Here is a 26,824-nt window from a genome sequence, read left to right as displayed (position 1 = left end):
GCATAACCCAGTCATTTCACCTCTAAACCTTCTTACGTTGTCTCACACATGAGCTTTTGGGATATACCTCACATCCAAACCGTAACAAAAGGACGCAAAGTCAACACACAGAAATTAAGTATATTTCTACACACTATTATATATAATTATAATGTATTTATAAAAAAATCAGCTAATGGATGAAAAAAAAAAAACCTAGAAGTAGAATTACCCCATGATTCAGGAATACCACCCCTGGGTATATACTCATAATAATTGAAAGCAGAGTCTCTGTGTTATGGTTTAAGTATACCCTGCCCAAAATTCATATTGAAATGTAATCCCACTATAGTAGTATTAAGTCATGAAGATAAAGTCATAAGGATCTTGCCTTCACAAATGGATCAGTACTTACATAAGGGCCAAAACTAGTTTAGGCCCTTTTTGCCCTTCTGTCTTTTGCCACATGATGTCACATTATTTATCCCTCATGCCTTTCACCTTTTCCATCAAGTGAGGATGCAGCAAGAAGGCTCTCAAAAGACACCAGATCCCACCACCTTGATCTTGGACTCATAAGTTTGCAGAACTGTAACAAATTAATTTCTTTTCTTTAGAAATTACTCATCTTGGAATATTTTGTTATCTGCAAAAAGAGACTAAGACAGTTTCAGAAAGGGAGTTTGATATCCTTGCTCATTGCAGCACTATTCACAAGAAACAAAAGGTGGAGCAACCCAAGTGTTCATCAGCAGATGAATGGATAAAATTTAGCATCTACATACAATGGAATATTATTTGACCTTAAAAAGAAAGGAAATTCTGACATATACTCCAATATGGGTGAATGTTGAGAACATCATGATAAGTGAAATGGGCCAGTTACAAAAAAGTCAAACACTGTATGATCCTACTTATATGAAATACCTAGAGAAATTGAATTCATAGAGACAGAAGGTAGCACAGTGGTTCCCAGGGTTTGGGTGCGGTGAAGAGGTATGGTTAAAGGTGCATAGCTTCAGTTTTGCAATGTGGAAGAGTTCTGGAGATGTGTTTTTAGCAGTGTCAATATACTTAATACTACTGTAGACTGAAAAGTGGTAGGATGGTAAATTTTAGGTTGTATATTTTTGACACAATAAAATACTTACAAAATAAAATTTTTGTAACTGAGGGAGATCTAGTGTTTAGTAATGACAAACAAGGTAAGACAGGCACATTCTCTGAAAATACTGAAGATGTAAGAACAGTGTTTTTGGTGGAATATCTTCTCTTTTCCTATCCACGTAATTGAAAAATGAATCATTGAAGGAATGCAATGGAACAATGGAGACAGGAGAGTGAGACTTTAATGATTAAGGAGTGTGTTGAAATCTCATCTTGCTCATGGCCTGCCTCATTTGACATTGACCAACGAGTCTATGTACCCCATAACTAGCTCATTCAAATATGGGATTATAAACAAATAATTCCTTCTCTGAATCCCGATATATTTTGCACATAAAACATAATATATTTGCAATATGGCAATTTCAATTTATATTCATTTTTGTTGTTACATGAAAATTTTCCCTTGACTCACATCTGTCTTTATAATGCCAAAAAATAATTGCACAAATCAAGTTGAAGGAGGAAGAATATGTGAGGGAATATGTGAAGGAGAAAGGAAGAAGTGAAAATATGAAGCATAAGATAAACACATATTATATATGGGGAGTGGATATAAAACATTTCTGGTTTCAGCTTGCTAGGACTTACATGAAAGTACCACAGATGGGCTGGCTCAAACAACAGAAATTCTCAGAGTTCTGGAGGCTAGAAGTCTCAAATCAGAGTGCTGGCAAAGTTGGTTTCTTCAGATACCTTTTTCCTTGGCTTGTAAGTGTCCATCTTCTCTGTGTGTCTCATGTGATCTTCCCTTTGTATGTCTCTGGTCCTGATCTCCTCCTTTTGTGTCAGGATGCCAGTCGTATTATGTTATAGCTCATCCTAACAGCCTCATTCTAATTTAGCTTCATTTTAATTTAATGAGACCATTAGGAGACAGGTTCTTTGAAGACTCCATCTTCAATACAGTCACATTCTGAAGCACCAACATAGAAATATGGGGGAATGTAACACAATTTGGCTCATAAAATATTCAAATAAATTTTACACACTTAAACCAGTCTAATGATTATATTTGTCTGAAAAAGCTGATTTCCTGTACATACATGATTGAGTATTATAACTGAATTTATAACTATTAATATAAGCAGATTTGTATAGCAAAAGTTCATGGTTTCTGGCTGGCTGTGGTGGCCACCGGCTTGGGAAACTGAGGCAGGAGGATTGAGAGTTCAAAGACAGCTTCAGCAAAAGCGAGGCGCTAAGTAACCCAGTGAGACCCTGTCTCTAACTAAAATAAAAGATAGGGCTGGGGATGTGGTTCAGTGGGGGAGTGCCCTATGATCGCCTACCGCCCACGGGGACAATCACAACGCGTACGCTTTTCTTGATCACAGGAACCAAAAGGGCTTTATTCCACAAGTCTCAGACTTATATTGAGAACATCAGCCTATCAGAGAGTAGACTACCAGGAAAGTCAGCCTATCAAGGAACAGTCTCCAGGCAGATACCAGGATTGCCTCACATACAACAGCCAACCAGAGTTACTTCCTAAAACTTGTATATGAGTGCAGCTATGTTTGGCAAGCTGCCAGGCGCCATCTTAGAGATCAGGCCACGGTGCGGCTCTGGGGCCCTCAGAGCCCGTCCCTGACAGTGCCCCTGCATTCAATTCCTTGTACCCCACCCAAAAGAGTTCATAGTTTCTAAACACCAGTTGAACATATTACCACAAGACTTCAAACTCTTACAAATTCTTTCAAATAGATGATCCTTCTTACACTTGTTCTGTAACAAATTATGCCAATATTCAGAACATTTCAAAATTATGATGACAGAAAAAAACATTCCCTAATTTTTTTTGCTGTTCAAGGTTCATAAGTTTGCAACTGTGAACAAAATTAGGTCACTTGCCTTTATGCAGGACAGGAAATACTTACCACAAAGGTCTCCCTAGAAGTCCCAGACCAAGGCACCAAGTGGCTTGGGTTTTCAACATCATGCAAGGCAGAAAATTACATAAAACAATTCTCTATGTTGTTTATCAGTAAATATTTATGGTAAATGCATACAAAGCAAGTCCACAAATAATATGTAAAAATCTCATATTAGATATTACTTCTGAGAAAAAGTAAAGGGAAATATCTTTATTTGGATCTATACATGTTATTTGTTCGTGTTCACCCTGACACATAGGAAACATTGGCAAGTGTGTTAATACATGTCGTATGGGGGAGCCATACTATTTTAAACCACTAATTTATCTGTACTTTATTTTTCTTCAAATCCCAAGTATGTACTTGGCCATAATTTTATTTTCAATATTTTTAGTGATTTGCTTAATGAGTTTTACAATCAATAGTGTCTGTTTGATATTAGCATCAATTTCAATTAATATGTGATTTTATTCCATTTACTGTTGTTGATATTTCAGCTTCCTCATTAATTTTATCACTATAGTTTGTGTGTGTGTGTCTGGGTGCATGTATGTGCTTGTGTGTGTGTGTTTTAGTTACCTTTGATGTATCATCTCTGTTCTAAATATGTGCATTGTGTGTAGGTTCCAAATACTTCTGGAAATTTGGAAAGTTTTGTGATCTTCTCAAGGTCTTTTAGTAGTAACTTTTATACCTTAAATTATTGTACTTAATCTTCTGTTTCTTGGTCTGTCAAACATGTCCATCAAGTGAATTTCCACCTGTCAGAGAAAAATTTAGCCACATTTACCCTTCCTTTAGTGTTCTTTTTTTAGGTAATGGTCATTTCAATCGTGGTTCAGCCTTAGTTCTGTTCTTCCTCATTACCAATGTACTATTAGTTGTGTGCTAGTCCATTTCATCCTCAATATCAAGTCAGCCCTTAGGCCTGGGGGAGAATGGGTAGATTCAGTTGTTCCATGGATGCTTTCTTTCCTGGGATATTTCCTACTGTCCGTTGGTTCACTAGATTTTGTTGCACAGTGTTTGATAAGTTCTCTACAGGAAGTGCTGATTTCACATTGGTCTGAGAACTGGATGGGCATAAGAACTTGGCTCACTCATTACAGACAACACTCCCTCTTTCCAGCCATTTCTCTGACGTGATGAAGTCTGAGGCACACCTGGTGTTTCCCCTGCGTGCAGCAGAGATTTTTATCTTATACAGAAAATAAGGAACTGCACCAGCGTCCCCTTCCCACACCCTCTACACTGGTCAAATTTAGTTGTCATATTATTTCTGTAACATTTAGCATTTAAATTCTGTTCTATTCTTGTCTAGTCTTCAGAAAAAACATTTTATTCATCTAGGTCTCCTTATTTCTTCCTCTCCAACTATTACCTTTTTAATTGTTTTTACTGTTTGGCAGAATCAATTTCATATTATACTTTTTCTAACAAAGTTTTTCTTTCTTTAGTCTTTTTGTCTTTGTCTGCTTAGCACTGCCAGCTCATTTTTCATCTATCACGTGTTATAATTTTAATTTCATCTTTTGTAGGAGTTCTTTGATCAGAATCTAAGCGTCCATAATTTGGGTATGAGGAAGTATTTATAGGAAATGATCTTCTTCATTTGTTTTTGGTTTTTCACCTTATATGGACACGGTGGGAAAGTCATGTGAGGTAGTGTCCATGCATAGGTCCCCCCATAAGTTATTTCTGGAAATTCCTCATTTTATATCACAACATTTATCCAGGCCAGAAAGTTCTTCAAAGATAGTTTGAGGAAGAATAGGTATAAAAATGTGGATGAGCCATACATTTTCAATTCTATACCAGGAGGAATACGAAACCATCAAAGAATTTTAAGAAGCGGACTGTATATGCGAACATTAGGAACAGTGTCAGTAGAATTAGTGTGAAATATAAAAGGAAAGATTATAAATTCACATGATACAATTTTCAAACAACTAATGAGCAGGAAAATCCATTATTTGACTTTAAACACACATGCAAAATCTTTGATTTCAACTGCTTTTCAGAAAAGACTTTTGTGATGAAATTGTTTCACCTCTCCAGATTACTTAGTGAATTCTTTAAGAATTAATATGTTGTCTATGAGAGAAGATCTTGAAGTAATAGTGATATTCTCATTATAATTTTGAAGCTTTAACAGACTAGCTCCTTACCGTCTATATTTAATCCTGTCCTAAACACACTCATTTCCTTCTATTGTTGATTCAGTTTTTTGAATTTTTTTAGTTGTCAATGGATCTTTTATTTTATTTATTTACATGTGATGTTGAGTATTGAACCCAGGACCTCGCACATGCAGGCAAGCCCTCTACTATTGAGCCACAACTCCAGCACTGTTGATTCAGTTTTGATGAATGTAATGGTTTTATTATTGTTGCTCCAAAATTTAGTGGTTTAATACAACAAACACTTATTATGTGACACTCTTTGTAGGCCAGAACTCTATCTGTAGCTTTTCTGGGCTCTGTGACCCAAGGATTCTCATAAGACCTCAGTCAGGCTGCTAGCTAGGGCTAGAGTCAACGGACAAAGAAGTTGGCAGGCCTAAGGTGTTAAAGGAATCCATCTCTTAGGGCTGGGGTGTAGCTCAGGGGCAGAGTGCCTGCCCAGTGTGTAGGAAGCCCTGGGTATGATTCTCCAGCACTGGAAAAGAAAAATCAATTTCTTGCCACATGTAAGGAAACTCACAGCATGACCTTGAGGTTTGCTGGAGGTTCTGTTTCGTGTCTACCTTTACTGTAGATCCAGAGACACAGGCACCAGGAACGCCTTTTGCTGTGGTAGGGGAAGAGAAAGTGGCAAATTACACTCTTAATAATAAAATTTAGTGGAGAAGAGCCCATCTGATGGCCATGCCTGAACTCAGAGAGGCAAAGAAGTATAACCCTATCATGTCCCTGCAAAGAGGAAAACAAGGACATGTTTTTGAAGAGTATCAAAACTTCTACTCCAAGAATTACAGAATGCAGAACAAGATAATACTATTCCTGAATGTATATTCAATAGATAACATTTTTTAACCATTAAGTAGAACGATCTATGTGCTATCTTTGAAACAAACAATAAATGGCTATTTTTTGGGGGTCAAAAAAATCTGAAAATTTTTAAGGTTCCTACCATCTTGCCAACTACTTCCCAAAAAGTTGCATTAATTTAATCAGATACTAAATACGTATTAACAATACCAATTCTTTTTATTTAATTGCAGTAACAATTACTGCAATTAATTACACATAAGATTACACATAAGATTACTCTTTGAACACATTTTTGAGAACAATATATTATTGTTGATGATAGATACAGTGTTGTACAGCACGTCTCTAGAGCTCGCTGAACTTTTGTTTGACTAATTTTATTCTTATTTATTAGTAATTCCCTACTCCTTGGGACTGGGGATGTAGCTCAGTTGGTAGAGTGCTTGCCTTGCATGCACAAGACCCTGGGTTCAATCCCCAGGACCACACACACACACACACACACACAAAAAAAAAAAAAAGAAGTAATTCCCTACTTTCCCCTTGCAAACTTACTGGTGACCACAGTTCTATTCTTTGATTTCACAAATTGAAATATTTTTGATACATCATAAGTAGAAGCATACAACATTTGTCTTTCTGTGACTGGCCTATTTCACTCAACATAACATCCTCCACATTCACCCATATTGTTCCAGAGGGTAGTTTCCTTCCTTTTAAAGACTTACTACTATTCCATTGCATGTGTATACAACATTTTCTTTATCCATTGACTGTTGATGAACATTTAGGTTAGTTCCCTCTTGGTTGTTGTGAATAGTGCTGTAGTGAATATAGGAATGGTGATATCTCTTCAAGATCTGGATTTCAATTCTTTTAGATAAATATCCAGAAGGAGGAGTGCTGGATCAAATGGTAGTCCTGGGTTTAATTTTTTGAATAATCTCCATATTGTTTTCCATAGTGGCTGTACCATCTTACATTCATGCCCACTGTGTTCAGTGGTCCCAATTTCTACACATCCTCTCCAACACTTATTGTCTTTTAAATTTTTAAAAGATAAAAACCATACTTACAGGTAGGAAGTGACATCTCGTTGTGGTTTAGATTTACATTTCCCTGGCGATTAGTGATGTTCAACATTTTTTTTCATATATCTATAGGATATTTATATGTATTCTTTGGTGAACTGTCTACTCAAGTTCTTAGCATATTTTAATTGGATCATTAGTTTTCTTTTCTTCTTTTTATATTTTACCATCATGTCATAGGAGTTCCTTGTGTATTTGAAGGTCAACCCCTTGTCAGATATATGGTTGGTGAATATTTTCTCCTATTCCATTTATTTTCATTTTACTCTGTTGATTACTGTAGCTGTGCAATATATTTTGAAAAGTGTGATATCTCCAACTTTGTTCTTCTTTCTCAGGATTCATTTGACTTTTGGAGATATTTTGAGGTTCCAGATAAATTTTAGATTTGTTTTTCTATTTTTATAGAAAATTCCATTGGGGTTTTGACAGAACTTGTATTAAATCTATAGATCACTTCCAGTAGTATGAACATCTAGCAAAGATAATTCTTCCAATTAATGAACAGTTGATATATTTTCACTTGTTGGGTCTGTTTACATTTCTTCCATCAATACTTTTCAGTTTTAAGTGTACGAGTCCTTCACCTACTTAATTCCTAGGCATTTTTATTCTTTTGGTGGTATTGTAAATGGGATCATTTTCCTAATTTTTTTTCAAATGGTTCCTTGTTAATATAGGAACACAAAATATATTTCTATGGAGATATTGAAGCAGTTTCACCAAATTCATTTATTAGTTCTGAAAGTTTTTAAATTGAATCTTTAGAGTTTTCTATGCACAAAATCATGTCACATCTCCAAAATTTATAAAGAACTTAAAAAACTTTACACCAAAAGTTCAAGGAACCCAATCAATAAATGGGCTAAGGAACTGGGCAGACACTCACATATGATATACAGATGATCAACAAATATATGAAAAAGTGCTCATCACCTCTAGTAATTAGAGAAATGCAAATCAAAACCACTTGAAGATTTCATATAACTCCAATTAGAATGGCTATTATCAAGAACATAAGCAATAAGTGTTGGCATGGATGTGGGGAAAGAGGCACACTCATACATTGCTGGTGGAGTTGCAAATTGGTGCAGCCACTCTGGAAAGCAGTGTGTAGATTCCTCAGAAAGCTTGGAAGGGACCCACCATTTGACCCAGCTATCCCACTCCTCAGTTTATACCCAAAGGACTTAAAATTAGCATACTACAGTAACGCAGACGTCAATATTCACAGTTGTTCAATTCACAATAGCTAGATTGTGGAACCAACCTAGATGCCATTCAACAGATGAATGGATCAAGAAACTGGCATACATACACTGTTGGGGGCTATGCCGTGCGGACTTGCCAAGATGGTGCCTGGCAGCCAGCCAGAAGCTGTTTTGATCACATGGGAGGTACACGTGCACAGGTGTTCCTGAGTGCTCCTGCTTGCGCCTGCTCATGATTGGACAGCTGGCTCCTTGCCTGATCCCAACTGGCGTGGCCCCGCCCCCTGCCTCCTGGAGGGAATATAAGCGGGCGGTGGGCGGGGGCTAGACGTTAAGAGCAGCAGCTAGCAGAAAGAAGCGGAGAAGCCATTAGCAAAAAGGAAGAAGAAGCGGCAAGCAGAAGCAGCGAGTAGGGGCAGCTGCGGAGGGCAGGTTGCAGAGTGGAGAACTGGGAACACATCTTTAGGTTGCAGATCACAGATCGCAGTGCGCGGGACACATCACTAAAGCACCTCATGATAAATGAACCCTTAGTTCACAGGATGCAGGACGCACCTTTAAGCAGAAGCAGCAAAACTAAGAAGACATGGATCTCTGAAAGTGTAGTCTCTCTCAAGCAAAGTCTCTCTTTCTCTCCGATAAGCAAAGCCTCTCTCTCTCTTTCCTCTTAAAGCAAGTAAACCTTATTTCCTCTATCCTCTATAGACAAGCAAGCAAGTAAGGAAGTAGCTCAGAAATAGAAGTGGCTCAGTTTCCAGTCCACCACCCATAGAGACCCGCGCAAATTGTTGCTGCAGGCGGTGGCAAATATCCGCGGATTTGGTACCGCAAAGAGCCAGTAACAATACACAATGGAATATTACTCAGTCATAAAGAAGAATAAAATTATGGCATTTGCTGATAAATGGATGGAGTTGGAGAATATCATGCTAAGTGAAATAAGTTGATCTCAAAAAACCAAAGGTCGAATGTTTTCCCTGATAAGTGGATGATGATACATAATTGGGGGTGGAGGGTGAGAAAAGAATGGAGGGAAATGAGATTGGGGAGTGGGCAGAAGTATGAAAGATGGTGGAATGAGACAGACATTATTACTCTATGTACATGTATGATTACATAAATGGTGTGAATATACATTGTGTACAACCATAGAAATGAAAATTTGTACCCCATTTGTGTACAATGAATCAAAATACAGTCTGTAAAAATAAAATTAAAAAAAGTAAAAAAAAAATCATGTCATGTGTAAACTGGGACAATTTCAATTCTTTCTGATGAGGAAGACTTTTATTGAGTTTTTTGTTTTTTTTGCACTGGATTACTATGATTTCCAGTATCCTATTTAATAAAATCAGCAAGAGTGGACATCCTTAGTTTTTTCTTAAATATAGAGGAAAACCTTTTATTCACCATTGAATATGATGTTAACTGTGGGGCTTCCATATATGGTTTTCTTATGTTGAAATAATTTCCTTCTATTGCTAGTTTATTGAGAGTTTTATCATGAAAAGGTGATGAACTTTGTCAAATACTTTCCTGCATTTATGGAGAAAATCCTGTGATTTTTGTCCTTTATTCTGTTAGGATGGCGTATGGCATCAACCGATTTTCATATGTTGAACTATTCTTCCATTCCAAGGTTAAATTCCACTTGGTCATGGTGTATGATCCTTGATGTGCTTTTGAATTTGGTTTGCTAGTATTCATTGACTATTTTTGCATCTGCATTCATCAAAGATATTGGCCTATATTTTTCTTTCCTTATGGTGTCTTTGTCTGGCTTTGTTAATAAGGTAATGACTACATAAATTGTTTGGCAGTACTCCTTCCTCTTCAACTTTTTGGAAAGGTAGGAGAAATATTGGCATTAGTTTATTAAATGTTTGGTAGAATTCACTACTGAAGCTGTTTCTGGAGTTTTCCTTGTTGGAAAGTTTTTGATTACTGATTCAAATGTCTATACTAATTGTAGGTCTGTTCTAATTTTCTATGTCTTCAAAATTTATTCTTATAGGGTTTATGCTTGTAGTGAGTTTTATAATTCTATGCTGCCTCAAGATTCTTTTTGGGGGGCCTTGGGGGGATTACTGAGGAATAATCCCAGGGGCTTCCACAAGCTAGGCAAGTGCTCTACCACTGAGCTACATCCCAAGTCCTTTTTTAATCTTTTTTTTTGCGGTGCTGGGGATTGAACCCAGGGCCTTGTGCTTACAAGGCAAGCACTCTACCAACTGAGCTATATCCCCAGCCCCTTTTTTAATCTTTTATTTTGAGAAAGGGTCTTGCTAAGTTTCCCAGGTTAACCCCAGGTTTGCAGTCTTTCTGCCTCAGCCTCCTGAGTAATGGGAACTTACAGGCGTGCATCACCTCACCCAGCTTCAACATCCATTTTAAAAAAATGTTTAACCTTCTCAGACCTGAAGCTGGGTTCACTCACTCTCCACACAGTTCCATGCTATGCCAATCCAAATGGCTCCATCTAGTGACCATAGATAAACAAACAAACAAACAAACTGGTGAATGTCTTCTACCTACCAGGCTGGGCTCCCCGCCTCTTCTCTGCTACTCCTTTAAAACAGACCATTCTGTCATTTGCCAGCAAACTTAAAAACCTCTGGATCACAGCATGATATCCTGGAACTAGTGACTGTCTGTTACAAACTCATCAGTTAGAGTGGGAAACATGTTTAGATAAGCCCCTGGATCCAATAAAGGTACTCCAATAAAGGACTGTCCTCTACACGTATGTGTGCACACACATAGCTGCATGCATGTCCTCTTTATGTGCTGTATACCCCATCTGTAAGGACTAAAACAAACATGAAAAGTCCTGTGGTGTGGCAGTGTCATGGAAGCCCCACCAGCAGCCTGACTCCTGACAGTGAGGCTGCTCTGAGGAGGTTCATATAGGTGAACACACTACCAATACTCTTCTCTATGGACCTCTGGTAGCTTCTGGGGACAGTTGCTATCAGCTAGATTGATAATGAAACTCAAAGAATTTCATTCAAAACAATGTTTCTTGGAATTTATCCATTTTTCAAAGTTATACATTTCATTGGCATATAATTTTCATAATAGTCTCTAGTGATTGCTTTTATTTCTGTGTTATCAATTGAAATATCTTTTTCACCTAAGATTTTGAGTTTTCTCTCTTCTGTTTTAATCTAGCCAAAGTTTAACCAAATTTATAAAAATGTTAATACTTGCATATTAGTCAGTTTTCTAACTTGTGTGGTAGTTTTTTTGTTACTATGACAAAATACCTGAGAAAATCAACTTAGAGAAGGAAAGATTTAACTTAACTCACAGACACAGAGGTTCAGTCCATGGTCAGATGGCTCCATTGTTTGGGTCTGAGGTGAGAGAGAATAAGAAGGTGCAGGAGTATGTGCTGGAGGAAGTTGCTCACCTCATGACATCTAGAAAGAGAGAGAGAGAGAAGGGGGGGCAGGAGGACAATATACCCTTCAAGGACACTCCCCCAGTGACCCATCTCTTCCAGCTAGCCCCACCTCTTCATGCCTCTCAATAGTACCACCAGCTGGGACCAAGGGTTTAGCACATGAGGGTATGGGGGACTTTCCACTTTTTTCCTTTGTCTGGAACATCTTTGCCTGGTTCTTAATTTTCCTTGATTCTCTGTGTTGAGGTCTTGCATTTGACAAAGCAGCACCTGTTCTGCTCCTCACAGACTGCCTTCATCAGGGAAGGCACCATTAGTCAGCCCAGCCAGAGATTCTGGGTCTCTACCAGTTCTTTCCCCAACTATAAGGAAGGACACAGCTGTGATTTTTGTCAGTTCATTCTTTACTGAACTGTAGTGGGGGAGGAGCTGTGGTGTCTAACAGCCCGAGATGTTGCTCCTTCTCTGTCTCGGGGTTAATATGTGCTGGACCCATGAGAACCCCAGGACTGGTGATACCCACACTTGTTCTTCACGTAGCCCCCGAGAAGCAGGAGTACTAGACACTTGGATTAACTCTCCCCTGGGGGTAAATTGACAGCTGGGATCTTTTCATGGACTTGCTCTGTGCTGAGCAAGGGGAAGGATCAATGGCATTTACCAGTTCAAGCTACTGCCTCTGTTCTCTGCAATATAAGTAGACTGTGCTGGAACTTTCTGAGCTCCAAGCATGGCAAGGCAGAAGGCAGTGCTCTAGGAAATTCAAAAGTGTTTGGGTCCTGGATGTACAAGTGAGCACCTTCTCTCTCCTGGATGAAGCTGTGGGTATGGAGTATCTTCCTGATCATGCAGCCCTGAGCCCTGGGCAGGGTTCTGGTTAGAAGGTGTTCTGAATTTCCATTCCTGCTTTGATGAGCCTGGTTATGCATTTTTTTGAGATGCAGGAACTTTTTGATTGGCTTCTAACTTCTCTAAAAGGGAATATGTCCATGAATTATTGCCGAACTGCTATATTTTTGGGTGGGGCAGGGAGAGTCCTGGGCTTCTTATTCCATCATGTTGCTGTTGTTACATCCCCTGGAACAGCATCAATTCTTATTACTTCTAATATTATGTTTGTATTTCTCTAGTTTTATAATTTAATCAGCAAAAATACTACTTACTAACTTTTGCATTTTAGTCCATGGAATCATACTTTTTTTAAGGTCAACTGCTTACATACTTTTGACTTGAACGGACTAAGCCATTCTAGGGCAAAGGAGTGAGCAGAGTTTTAGAAAGAGCCCTACACAATGGCTTGGGTTGCACCTTTTAGTGGTATCATAAGAATCCTCTGACCATGAATCTTCATAGACTCTAGAATCAGATTATATGGGACCAAGACCAAGTTTTCTCATTTACTTTTTCTGTTAGTTTGGGAAAGATATTAAAGTCCTTTAATCTGCTGTTAGTCAGAACAAGCTGAGGTAATAGTGCTCTGTGGAGACTGAGAATATTTGTAATAGGGTTAAGAGAGCTTCTGGTCTGTAGTAGGCCCATCTCTGGTAAGCTCACTGTATATTGGCTACACTATCTTAAGCAGTTGCTGTAAAATAATACATACATGAACAGAACACGAGGCACATTTTAGTCATTCAAAAATGTTAAGAAATTTGTAAAGTGGGATAGAAAATCATATTCTCATTTATTTTTTAATCTGTAAGGAGTTTTAGTTTTAGTTTTGTATAGGAAGCACTAATATTTATCACAGGACTTAAAACCTGGTTTGGACATTCAACAACTTGAGTCAACAACTTGATTTCTGTCTGCATGATATGGAGTCAAGGAGCTAAATAGACACATGGTCCTGGTTGCTAAAACTCCTGTCTTCTCCTGTAACCTGATCCTGGAGACACCATCTACTGAACATTCAGTAAACCTTTAATGCTCTCCATCTATTCTTGAAGTGAATTTCCCTTTATCTCTCGGCTACACCAGAGGCAGGAGGGAAGACCCCAAACAGTTTGCCACTCCTCCTGACCTAACGTATTTTCCTAAGAAACTCCAAGTCAGGGAAGTTTCTTCCCATATTTTAGTCATCTTTGAAACCATGCAGTTGCTCTGTTCCCTATCCCCAGTACCAGGCTCAGAAAAAGTCAAGTTTTAGGCAGAATAACTCTTCATCTTTGAGGAAATCTGAGTAAAGATTCTTCAATCTGTACCAGGTTGTTGGTCTGAGACCCTTCTTTGGCCTAATCATAAGCCCCAGGATGTGGGGTGTTGGGAGGGAGGTGAAGCCTAAAAACATGTCTTCATAGTGTGCTGTACCCCGTTTCCTTACCCAGAGCAAATTTCTACTGATCCCCCTTTCTCCTCCTGCACTGGGAGGTGATTCTTCTAGGGTCTATGGGAATTGGCCCCTTTTACCAATCTAGCTGCAAGTGTTTCTGTCTGTACTTCAAGATTGGGAGTTTTTGCAAGTTCTTACCAGCAGTATAGGCCTCACCTGGATGATTTTTTTGAAGCGTAGAGTTCCAAACTCCATGAATATAGATCTGCAGTAAAAAGAGCTCCAGGTTATTTGCAAGGTCAATAAACTTTCAGAACCCCGATGTAAATGATGTAAACAATCTGGCCCATTGTTTTCACATTTTCATTCAGCATATCCTCTGGCTGCTTATATGAGGAGGTGGGTGGGGGATAGAGGAGGAGATGAACACTGACATGCTTCTCAAGGGTTTGTGGTTGATGTTTGTCGGTCCATTTGAAAGTATTTGTATGTAGAGAAGTGGAGGAGTTATCCCCAGAATGAAATTTCTTTTATGGATATTCCAAAGATCTTTCTTTTCTTTTCTACAGAACATATATACCAATAGTTTCCAGCAGAGGGCACTACAATGCCCTTCTTTTTGTACACACACCTGTATACTGTAGTCAGAAAGTTGAAGTTATTGGTAAAACATTTAAATCTGCATACTTTTATTTCATGAACCAATATCTGCATTATTAATGAATTATTTTCTTGACTTTATCAGTGAGCAAATAACAACAGTAAATTCTGTTTTCTAACCCTAAAAATCTGGCTTGTTTTACAACCTACAGTACCTCCAAATACTCTTGGTTGCTCTCCAAATACCAGAAATACCAAGACACATGGAAAAAGAAAAACTGAAGAAAGACATTATTTACTTCTCAGATTTTCCTAAACCTGAGCTTAATGCTTAGAAAGGCATTTCTGCTTCTGGCTAAACAGTCTGCTTAAATTCAAGTAAATTAAAACAATATTCATTGTGTTGCTTTGCTAAGAGTCTTATGGCTTCTCACAATGCAGAAGGTAACCCATATATTTAGACTTTACAGACTTAAATAAAATACATCGCATCTTTAGGTAGAAACTTTGAGGGTCGTTAACATCAGGTTCACTCTGAACCACATTCATACATGTATGTGATGATCCGAATGGCCTGCGTGTACCCTTAAAGCTGACGTCATCGTAGACAGGTTTCCTCCTGACTACAGGCCTCTGAATCTCTTTTTTAAGAGAATTTACTTGAGAAAATTTGCTATTGTAAATTCTTTTCCTCTTATCCTTTGAGATGTAAATCTTCTTTAGCCTCTGGTCAGAAAGATTTCGGGAATCTTTCTCTGGAAGTCATTCCTTTGAAATATAATTGAACCAGGCCCAGCCCAGAACCAGTGGGTGAGATTCCCACGCTGGGGAGGCAAGGCCCAGAGACAGATACCAGGCCCAGGCCCAGCCCAGCACCGCCAGGTGAGACTTCCATGCCAGGGAGGCCTGGCCCAGAGAACCCGGTCCAGCCCAGCCCGGACCCAGCCCATGGCCCCTGTGTTGTGGTTGATCATCTATCAACACGAGGAGGTGCTCTTTCCCACTAGCAGGGACTATATCCCACCTGGAGGCCCCTCCCCTAGAGGGGCAGCACCCTTCTTGGGTTACCGCCTTATCAAGTTCCTCCCAGGCATCAGGCTAATGAAGAATAGGAGGTTTGAACAGTACTGTATAATTTTATTGTAGATTTTTTTATTAGTAGTAATATTATAATTATTCCTATTATACCTACTATTATTCCTACTTTTCTTTTATTCATATTTTTCTCATCCTATTTTCCTCTTATCTATCTATCTCCTTGGAGACTCTTTTTCCCTTTTCACATGCTAACAACCAATTTCTTTTAATTCTGCTTTCACTACTCCTATGACATAGTACCTCTTTAGATGTACTTCTTATCTCATTAACATTGTATCCTACACCCCTCTCCATCTTCTATGTCCACCATTAGAAATTGTGGTCCTTATTGCAAAACTATTGGCTAAGCTGTCAATAATAATTGAACTCATAATCTCTATTTATTAATAAAATATTATTAATATCTTAAAAGGGACTATTTGAGGTAAGGATGCATATTGTTTGTATGGTGTGCTGCTAATATTGATCTCTCACTTCAAGGTGAGGTATTGGAAACCTGCAAGGACACTATAAGTCTATAGGGGGAAACTGCAATACCTCAGATTTGCACTCCTAGAGGGGAAGATACATGAACAAAATGAGAAATCAAGGGAAGAAAGTGTCCCAAACAAACCTAGATTCTATATCAATAAAATCCAATGACAGCATGGCAGAAGAAATGTCAGAAAAGGAGTTCAGAATGTACATAATTAAAATGATCACAGAAGCAAACAATGAGATAAGACAGCAAATGTAGGCATTGAATGATTGCACCAATCAACAGTTAAAAGAGTAAATGCAGGAAGCAAAGGATCATTTCAATAAAGAGAGATTCTGAAAAAAAAAAATCCCTGAAATGAAGGAAACAATAAACCAAATTAAAAACTCAATAGAAAGCATAACCAATTGGCTAGATCACTTGGAAGACAGAACCTCAGACATTGAAGACAAAATATTTAATCTTGAAAACAAACTTGACCAGACAAGATGGTAAGAAATCATGAACAGAATCTACAAGAATTATGGAATATCATGAAAAGACCAAATTTAAGAATTATTGGTTTTGAGGAAGCACAGAGAAACAAACCAAAGGAATGAACAACCTATTCAAGGAAATAGTATCAGAAAATTTCCCAAATCTTAATGAAATGGAAAATCAAATACAAAAGGCTTATAGGACACCAAATGTACAAAATTACAACAGATCTACACCAAGGCACATTACAATGAAAATACCTAACATACAAAATAAAGACAGAATTTTAAAGACTGTGAGAGAAAAAATTCAGATTACATTCTGGGGGAAACCAATACTGAAAATCAGCAGATTTCTCAAACCAGACCCTAAAAGTTAGAAGGGCCTGGAACAACATATTTCAAGCTCTAAAACCAAATGGATGTCAACCAAGAATCTTATACCCAAGCAAAACTTGCCCTCAGATTTGACAATGAAATAAAATCCTTCCATGATAAACAAAAGATAAAAGAATTTACAAAAAAGAAAGCCAGCATTACAGAACATTCTCAGCAAAATATTCCATGAGGAAGAGAAGAAAAACAACAACATAAGTCAGTATAGGGAGGAAATACCGTAAAGGAATAGTCAAATAAAGAAGAAATCAAGTCAAGTTAAAAACCAAAAATTAGCCAAAATGACTGGGAATACAAATCATATCTCAATAATAACCCTGAATGTTAATGGCCTGAACTCATCACTCAAAAGACATAGACTGGCAGATTGGATTAAAAAGAAAGACCCAACAATATGCTGCCTGCAAGAGACTCATCTCATAGAAAAAGATACCCACAGACTAAAGGTGAAAGGATGGGAAAAAACATACCATACGCATGGACTCAGAAAAAAAGTGGGGGTGTCTATCCTCATATCAGATAAAGCAGACTTCAAGTCAAAATTAGTTAGAAGGGATAAAGAAGGACATTTAATACATAACAATCATAAATATTTATGCCCCAAACAGTGGATCATCCACGTACGTCAAACAAATCCTTCTCAATTCCAGGAATCAAATAGACCACAACACAATAATACTAGGTGACTTTAACACACCTCTCTCACCACTGGACAGATCTTCCAAACAAAAATTTGAACAAAGAAATCATAGATCTCATACCTGGAGATTAAATAATACACTATTATATGATGAATGGATAACAGAAGACATCAGGAGGGAAATAAAAAAATTCTTAGAAGTAAACGAGAACAAAGACACATCATATCAAAATCTCTGGGACACTATGAAAGCAGTACTTAGAGGAAGATTTATTTCATGGGGCGCATTCAACAAAAGAAGTAGAAATCAACAAATAAACGACTTAACACTACAGCTCAAAACCCTAGAAAAAGAAGAGCAGACCAATACCAAAAGTAGTAGAAGACAGGAAATAGTTAAAATCAGAGCCAAAATCAACGAAATTGAAATAAAAGAAACAATTGGAAAAATTAACAAAATAAATAGTTGGTTCTTCGAAAAAATAAACAAAATTGATAAACCCTTAGCCACACTAACAAAAAGAAAGAGGGAGAAAACTCAAATTACTAAAATTCGGAATGAACAAGGAAACATCACAACAGACACGAGTGAAATACAAAACATAATTAGAAGCTATTTTAAAAATCTATACTCCAACAAAACAGAAAACCTCAAAGACATCAACAAATTTCTAGAGACATATGAATTACCTAAACTGAACGAGGAGGACATACACAACTTAAATAAATCAATTTCAAGCAATGAAATAGAAGAGGTCATCAAAAGCCTACCAACAAAGAAAAGTCTGGGACCAGATGGGTTCTCAGCCAGTTCTACAAAACCTTTAAAGAAGAGCTCATTCCAATACTCCTCAAACTACTCCATGAACTAGAAGAGGAGGGAACCCTCCCAAACTCATTCTATGAAGCCAATATCACCCTGATACCTAAACCAGACAGAGACACATCGAGGAAAGAAAATTTCAGACCAATATCCTTAATGAACATCGACGCAAAAATTCTCAACAAAATTTTAGCAAATTGCATACAAATATATATTAAAAAGATATTGCACCACGATCAAGTGGGTTTTATCCCAGGGATGCAAGGTTGGTTCAACATTCGGAAATCAATAAATGTCATTCACCATATCAACAGACTTAAAGTTAAGAATCACATGATTATTTCAATAGATGCAGAAAAAGCATTCAATAAAATACAGCATCCCTTCATGCTCAAAACACTAGAAAAAATTGGGGTAGTGGGAACATTCCTTAACATTATAAAGGCCATCTACGCTAAGCCCATGGCTAATATCATTCTAAATGGTGAAAAACTGAAAGCATTCCCCCCAAAAACTGGAACAAGGCAGGGATGCCCTCTTCCACCACTTCTATTCAACATCGTCCTTGAGACAATAGCCAGAGCAATTAGACAAACCAAAGAAATTAAAGGGATACGAATTGGAAAAGAAGAACTCAAACTATCCCTGTTCGCTGATGACATGATTATATATTTAGAGGAACCTGGAAATTCCACCAGAAAACTTTTAGAACTCATAAGTGAATTCAGTAAAGTAGCAGGTTACAAGATCAATGCTCATAAATCCAATGCATTTTTATACATAAGTGATGAATCTTCAGAAAGAGAATTTAGGAAAACTACCCCATTCACAATAGCATCGAAAAAAATAAATACTTGGGAATCAATCTCACAAAAGAGGTGAATCCTCTACAATGAGAACTACAGAACACTAAAGAAAGAAATTAAAGAAAACCTTAGAAGATGGAAAGATATCCCATGTTCCTGGATAGGCAGAAAGAATATTGTCAAAATGGCCATACTACCTAAAGTGCTATACAGATTCAATGCAATTCCAATTAAAATCCCAATGATGTACCTTACAGAAATAGAGCAAGCAATTATGAAATTCATCTGGAAGAAAAAAACCCAGAATAGCTAAAGCAATCCTCAGTAGCAAGAGCGAAGCAGGGGGTATCACAATACCAGATCTTCAACTCTACTACAAAGCAATAGTAATAAAAACAGCATGGTATTGGTACCAAAATAGACAGGTAGATCAATGGTACAGAATAGAGGACATGGACACAAACCCAAATAAATACAATTTTCTCATACTAGACAAAGGTTCCAACAATATGCAATGGAGAAAAGATAGCCTCTTCAACAAATGGTGCTGGGAAAACTGGAAAACCATATGCAATAGAATGAAATTAAACCCCTATCTCTCACCCTACACAAAACTCAACTCAAAATGGATCAAGGACCTCGGAATCAGACCAGAGACCCTGCATCTTATAGAAGAAAAAGTAGGTACAAATCTTCAACTTGTTGGCTTAGGATCAGACTTCCTTAACAGGACTCCCATAGCACAAGAAATAAAAGCAAGAATCAACAACTGGGATAGATTCAAACTAAAAAGCTTTCTCTCAGCAAAGGAAACTATCAGAAATGTGAAGAGAGAGCCTACAGAGTGGGAGAATATTTTTGCCAACCATACCTCAGATAGAGCGCTAATCTCCAGAATCTATAAAGAACTCAAAAAACTCTACACGAAGAATACAAATAATCCAATCAACAAATGGGCTAAGGAAATGAACAGACACTTCACAGAAGAAGATGTACAAGTAATCAACAGATATATGAAAAAATGTTCAACATCCCTAGTAATAAGGGAAATGCAAATCAAAACTACCCTAAGATTTCATCTCACCCCAATTAGAATGGCGATTATCAAGAACACAAGCAACAATAGGTGTTGGCGAGGATGTGGTGAAAAAGGAACACTCATACATTGCTGGTGGGGATGCAAATTAGTGCAGTCACTCTGGAAAGCAGTATGGAGATTCCTCAGAAAGCTTGGAATGGAACCACTATTTGACCCAGCTATCCCAACCTTGGCCTATACCCAAAGGACTTAAAATCAGCATACTACAGAGATACAGCCACATCAATGTTCACTGCTGCTCAATTCACCATAGCCAGATTGTGGAACCAACCTAGATGCCCTTCAGTTGATGAATGGATAAAGAAACTGTGGCATATATATACAATGGAATATTACTCCGCAATGAAGAATGATAAAATTATGGCATTTGCAGGCAAATGGATGAAATAGGAGAATATCATGCTAAGTGAGATAAGCCAATCTCAAAAAACTAAAGGACGAATGATCTCGCTGATAAGGGGATGAGGACATATAATGGGGGATGGGAGGGGTTAGCATTAGGGTTAGGGTCAGGTTTAGGGTTAGGGATAAGGAGTGTGGTAAGAATGAAGGACTGTATAGAGGGAAAAGAGGGGTGGGAGGGGTGGGAGGGGTGGGAGGGGTGGGGGGGAAGGGAAAAAATAATGAATCAAACATCATTGCCCTATGTAAATTTATGATTACATAAATGGTATGCCTTGACTCCATGTACAAATAGAGAAACAACATATATCCCATTTGTATACAATAAAAAAAAAGAAACCATAGATCTCAATAACATAATTGGTAATTTAGACTTAACAGACATATATAGAATATTCCATCCATCAATGAACAAATACATTTTCTTCTCAGCAGCACATGGCTCATTCTCTAAAATGGACCATATGCTTTATGCCACAAAGCTACCCTTCGTAAATACAAGAAAATAGAAATATTACCTTCTATTCTATCAGATCATAATGGAATGAAATTAGAAATCAATGACAAAATGAACAACAGAAACTACTCCAATACCTGGAGATTAAATAACACACTATTGAATGATGCATAGATAACAGAAGACATCAGGGGGGAAATAAAAAAATTCTTAGAGGTAAACAAGAACAAAGATACAACATATCAAAATCTCTGGAACACTGTGAAAGCAGTACTAAGAGGAAAATTCATTGCATGGAGCACATTCCAGAAAAGAAGAAAAAGTCGACAAATAAACAACCTAACATTACAGCTCAAAGCCCTAGAAAAAGAAGAACAGATCAACACCAAAAGTAGTAGAAGACAAGAAATAATTAAAATCAGAGCTGAAATCAATAAAATTGCAACAAAAGAAACAATTGAAAAAACTGACAGAATAAAAAGTTGGTTCTTTGCCACATCTATTTCCTACCACTCCAACACTTGACACGGTTGGAGTAGAGGATTCGACACTTGACACGGTTCTGTTGAAAGATCATCCTCCCTCTTGGGGGCCATAGATGTGGCATGTCTCCATGTGCAGTTACTTTTAATACTAATAATCAATATATCCTTAGATTCAGATTATAGAGAATACTGGGGAAATTTCATGGTACTGGGACACAAAATAACATACAATAAAGTTTAATATTAATACTTAGATGAAAGCATAAATAAGCAATTATGATTTGCTCAAATTTGTAAGGAGCCTGTGATTTCTTTTAGTATACAAATTCTCTAAAAGTTATATGAGAGTGTATTCCTCTGAGCTTTTTTTTTTTTTCTTTTTGCGGTGCTGGGGATTTGAACTGAGGGCCTTATGCTTGCAAGGCAAGCACTCTACCAACTGAGCTATAACCCCAGCCCTCCTCTGAGCTTTGATGTGGTGTATGGTCTTCATTGCTTTCTTAGTGTTTATGATTAAGTTTAAGGATATTTTTACCACAATAAATAAATATGTTAATCATAAGTACAAGTTGTATACTTCCTATGTCTAGTTAGAGTTTTAGTCTGTCATTGAGTAATGAAATAGAATAAATATTAACTATAAGCTGATTCCTCTAGTCTCTGTTAGTAATAAAAAAAAATTCCATTGTTAATAACTAACATTAGAGTTCTTGGAAGGGGTAACTTCCACAGAAACTTAATGACTTATTCTTTCAGGGAAATTAAAACTAAACGGAACATGGTGCCCTTTACCTTGCTGGGAACTGTTTTTCTTTTTATTTAAGCTATCATACAGTAAAAACATGTTTCTTGAATAAGATCATTAATTGTACTCTTAAAGATTTTTTACTTAACATTTCCTTGTATTAATCATGAAATGATGTAATCAATACCAAAGAAAAAACATAAAAAGACTCTGTGTACAATAAAGATGCAGACTCAGCCTCAGAACACTTGGTGTCTCTGTGTGCTGTTTCTCCACAGTGCCAACGCCTCTCATCCACCTCGGACCCCTGACTGCTGCTAGGGCTGGACCCCAGCAGTTCTTTGAAAAAATAAACAAAATTGACAAACCCTTAGCCACACTAATGAAGAGAAGGAGAGGGAAAACTCAAATTAATAAAATTCGTGATGAAGAAGGAAAAATAATGACAGACACTATTGAAATACAAAATACAATTAGATTTTCAGCTGAGTTCTACAAGAGCTCATTCCAATACTCCTCAAAGTATTCCATGAAATAGAAGAGGAGAGGACCCTTCCAAACTCATTCTATTAAGCTAATATCAACCTGATACCAAAACCAGACAAAGACACATCGAGGAAAGAAAATTTCAGACCAATATCCTTAATAAACATAGATGCAAAAATTATTTTAAAAATCTTAGCAAATTGCATACAAAAACATATTAAAAAGATAGCACACTACGATCAAGTGGGTTTCATCCCAGGGATGCAAGGTTGGTTCAGCATTCAGAAATCAATAAATGTAATTCACCACATCAAAAGACTTAAAGTTAAGAATCACATGATTATTTCAATAGATGCAAAAAAAAAAAAAAAAAGCATTTGATAAAATACAGCACCCTTCATGCTCAAAACACTAGAAAAAGTAGGGATAGTAGAAACATTCCTCAACATTGTAAAGGCTATCTATGCTAAGCCCATGGCCAGTATCATTCTAAACAGAGAAAAACTGAAAGCATTCCTCCTCAAAACTGGAACAAGGCAGGGATGCCCTCTTTCACTACTTCTGTTCAACATTGTCCTTGAAACTCTAGCCAGAGCAATTAGACAGACCAAAGAAATTAAAGGGATATGAATAGGAGAAGAGGAACTCAAATATCCTTATTTGCTGATGATATGATTCTATATTTAGAGGAGCCAAAAAATCACACCAGAAAACTTGTAGAACTCATAAGTGAATTCAGCAAAGTAGCAGGATATAAAATCAATGCTCATAAATCTAATGCATTTTTTTATTCATAAGTGATGAATCCTCTGAAAGAGAAATTAGGAAAATTACCCCATTCACAATAGCCTAAAAAAAATACTTGGGAATCAATCTCACAAAAGAGGTGAAAGACCTCTACAATGAGAACTACAGAACACTAAAGAAAGAAATTAAAGAAAACCTTAGAAGATGGAAAGATATCCCATGTTCTTGGACAGGCAGAATTAATATTGTCAAAATGGCCATACTACCAAAAGTGCTATACAGATTCAATGCAATTCCAATTAGAATCCCAGTGATATACCTCATAGAAATAGAGCAAACAATCATGAAATTCGTTTGGAAGAATAAGAGACCCAGAATAGCTAAAGCAATCATTAGCAGGAAGAGTGAAGCAGGAAGTATCACAATACCAGACCTTTAACTATACTACAGAGCAATAGTAACAAAAACAGCAAGGTATTGGTACCAAAATAGACAGGTAGATCAATGGTACAGAATAGAGGACACAGAGGCAAATCCATATAAATACAGTTTTCTCATACTAGACAAAGGTGCCAAAAACATACAAAGGAGAAAAGATAGCCTTTTCTTTCTTTCTTTCTTTTATTTTTTTTTGTGGTGCTGGGGATTGAACCCAGGGCCTTGTGCTTGTGAGGCTGGCACTCTACCAACTGAGATTTATCCCCAGCCCAAAAAATAGCCTTTTCAACAAATGGTGCTGGGAAACCTGGAAATCCATATGAAGCAAAATGAAACTAAACCCCTATCTCTCACCCTGCACAAAACTCAACTCAAAATGGATAAAGAACCTCAGAATCAGACCAGAGACCTTGCACCTTATAGAAGAAAAAGTAGGTCCAAATCTTCATCATGTCGGCTTAGGACCAGACTTCCTTAACATGATTCCCAAAGCATAAGAAATAAAAGTAGGAATCAATAAATGGGATAGATTCAAACTAAAAAGCTTTTTCTCAGCAAAGGAAACTATCAGCAACGTGAAGAGAGAGCCTTCAGAGTGGGAGAATATCTTTGCCACACATACTTCAGATACAGCGCTAATTTCCAGAATCTATAAAGAACTTAAAAATCGTTTCACCAAGAATACAAATAACCCAATCAATAAATGGGCTAAGGAAATGAGCAGATACTTCACAGAAGATCTACAAGCAATCATCAGATATATGAAGAAATGTTCAACATCTCTTGTAATAAGAGAAATGCAAATCAAAACTACCCTAAGATTCCATCTCACTCCAATTAGTGTGGCTATTATCACGAATATAAGCAACAGTAGGTGTTGGCGAGGATGTGGGGAAAAAGGTACACTCATACATTGCTGGTGGAGTTGCAAATTGGTGCAACCACTCTGGAGAACAGTGTGGAGATTCCTTAGAAAACTTGGAATGGAACCACCATTTGACTCAGGTATCCCATTCCTTGGCCTATACCCAAAGGATTTAAAATCAGTATACTACAGTGATGCAGCCACATCAATGTTCATAGCTGCTCAATTCACAATAGCTTGATTGTGGAACCAACCTAGATGCCCGTCAATAGATGAATGAATACAGAAATTGTGGTATATATACACAATGGAATATTACTCAGCCATAAAGAATAATAAAATCATGGCATTTTTAGGTAAATGGATGCAGTTGGATAATATCATGCTAAGTGAGATAAGCCAATCCCCAAAAACCAAAGGCTGAATGATCTCTCTGATAAGCAGATGATGATACATAACGAGGGATGGGAGGGAGGCGAGATGAAGGAAAGATGGATTGTATAATGGAAAAAGAGGGGTGGGGAGGGGTAGGTGGGAAGGAAAAATAACAGAATGAGACAAACATTGTTACCCTATGTGTATGTATGATTACACAATTGGTGTGACTCTACTTTGTGTACAACCAGAGAAACAAGAGTTTTACCCCATTTGTGTACAATGAATCAAAATAAATAAATTAAAAAAAACCAAAAAAATAAATACATAAAATTTTGAATTAGAGAATACTATTAGTTTGAACCAAATGAATGTGATCATTTTGGTCATTGTTTCCCCTCCCACATTCTATTATGAAAATTTTCATATGTATAGCAAAAATGAAAGATTTTTCTTTTTTGGACAACATTATTCATTGGTTTTATAGTTACCAAACAAGAATTTCATTTTATTTACCTAGTGCACCTTGGCCAGGTGAACTTGGGCTGAGGGTGGTGACTGTTCTTTGGTCTCCTAAACACTACGAACTCCAGTGTCATGGCCAGTACCTGTGAATATGACTGGTTATGAAAATCACAAAGATAAGATCCTGAGGCATAACATAGGTATCCAAAAACATTTCATCCACTGTCACTATAAACCAGCAATAAAAATGCTTCATAAACAATGAAATACAAACCAAAAAAACAACTTGATTGTTTTGAGTGTGGATATATATTCTCTTATTCAGAAGTTCTGAGGATTTTATGAGAAAAACCTCCAGGAGATCATTACTTTAGACTTTTCTTCTTATTTGTATAGATCATATTCTTATCATTTTCACTTGTGAAAATGGTATTCCTAAAGGAAACAAATATAGTCTAACAATGAAATGGTAACTGATTTGAATGCAAAATAAATTTTGTGATTTTTCCCAAGCTGATAGATATTATTCAGTTTGGAGATTTTTGGCCCACAAAACTAGATTTTTGTATTTCTCCCTAGTCTACCAATCTCCCATATTAGTCAGCATTCTTTAAATCAGTTTAATCTTTTTCTATGCTTGCCTGAAGATGGTTGTTGAAATATAAAAATAATTAAAACATGACAAATAACCTGGTTTAAAAACAAAAATAAAGAAAAAAAATCACCCCCCCCAGAAAAAAGTAATATAATCTTCAAGAGAGAGAGTTTCCCTATCTGTCAGCTGTGTACGAGGGTAGGAATCTAATTTACGTCAGTCTCAGCCAGTCAACACAGATGCTCTAATCATGTCGACTTTCCTCTCCCTCTTAAGATTCTCCCAGACTTTTCCACTCGTAACCCCAGGGCTGTGAACTCTACTGTCGTTTGTCCAGTAGAGCTGAATTTCATCT

At 37.2% G+C, this 26,824-nt stretch overlaps 1 long non-coding RNA gene across 1 annotated transcript; it reads right to left on the bottom strand.

Moving 5' to 3' along the window:
• Positions 1–431: 431 nt before the first annotated feature.
• On the bottom strand, positions 432–26,019 carry LOC124982296 (uncharacterized). Its single transcript, XR_007108243.1, has 6 exons — positions 25,926–26,019; positions 14,210–14,258; positions 11,629–11,740; positions 5,727–5,813; positions 3,027–3,784; positions 432–2,062 (listed from the first exon to the last, which is right to left on the bottom strand). It is a non-coding gene; the product is annotated as an uncharacterized LOC124982296 (long non-coding RNA).
• Positions 26,020–26,824: the final 805 nt, after the last annotated feature.

The sequence above is a fragment of the Sciurus carolinensis genome, chromosome 4 (assembly GCF_902686445.1).
Source record: "Sciurus carolinensis chromosome 4, mSciCar1.2, whole genome shotgun sequence".
Classification (NCBI taxonomy): Eukaryota; Metazoa; Chordata; class Mammalia; order Rodentia; family Sciuridae; genus Sciurus; species Sciurus carolinensis.
Note: the sequence above shows the minus strand (reverse complement) of the source record. Positions and strands in the feature narration are given on the sequence as shown.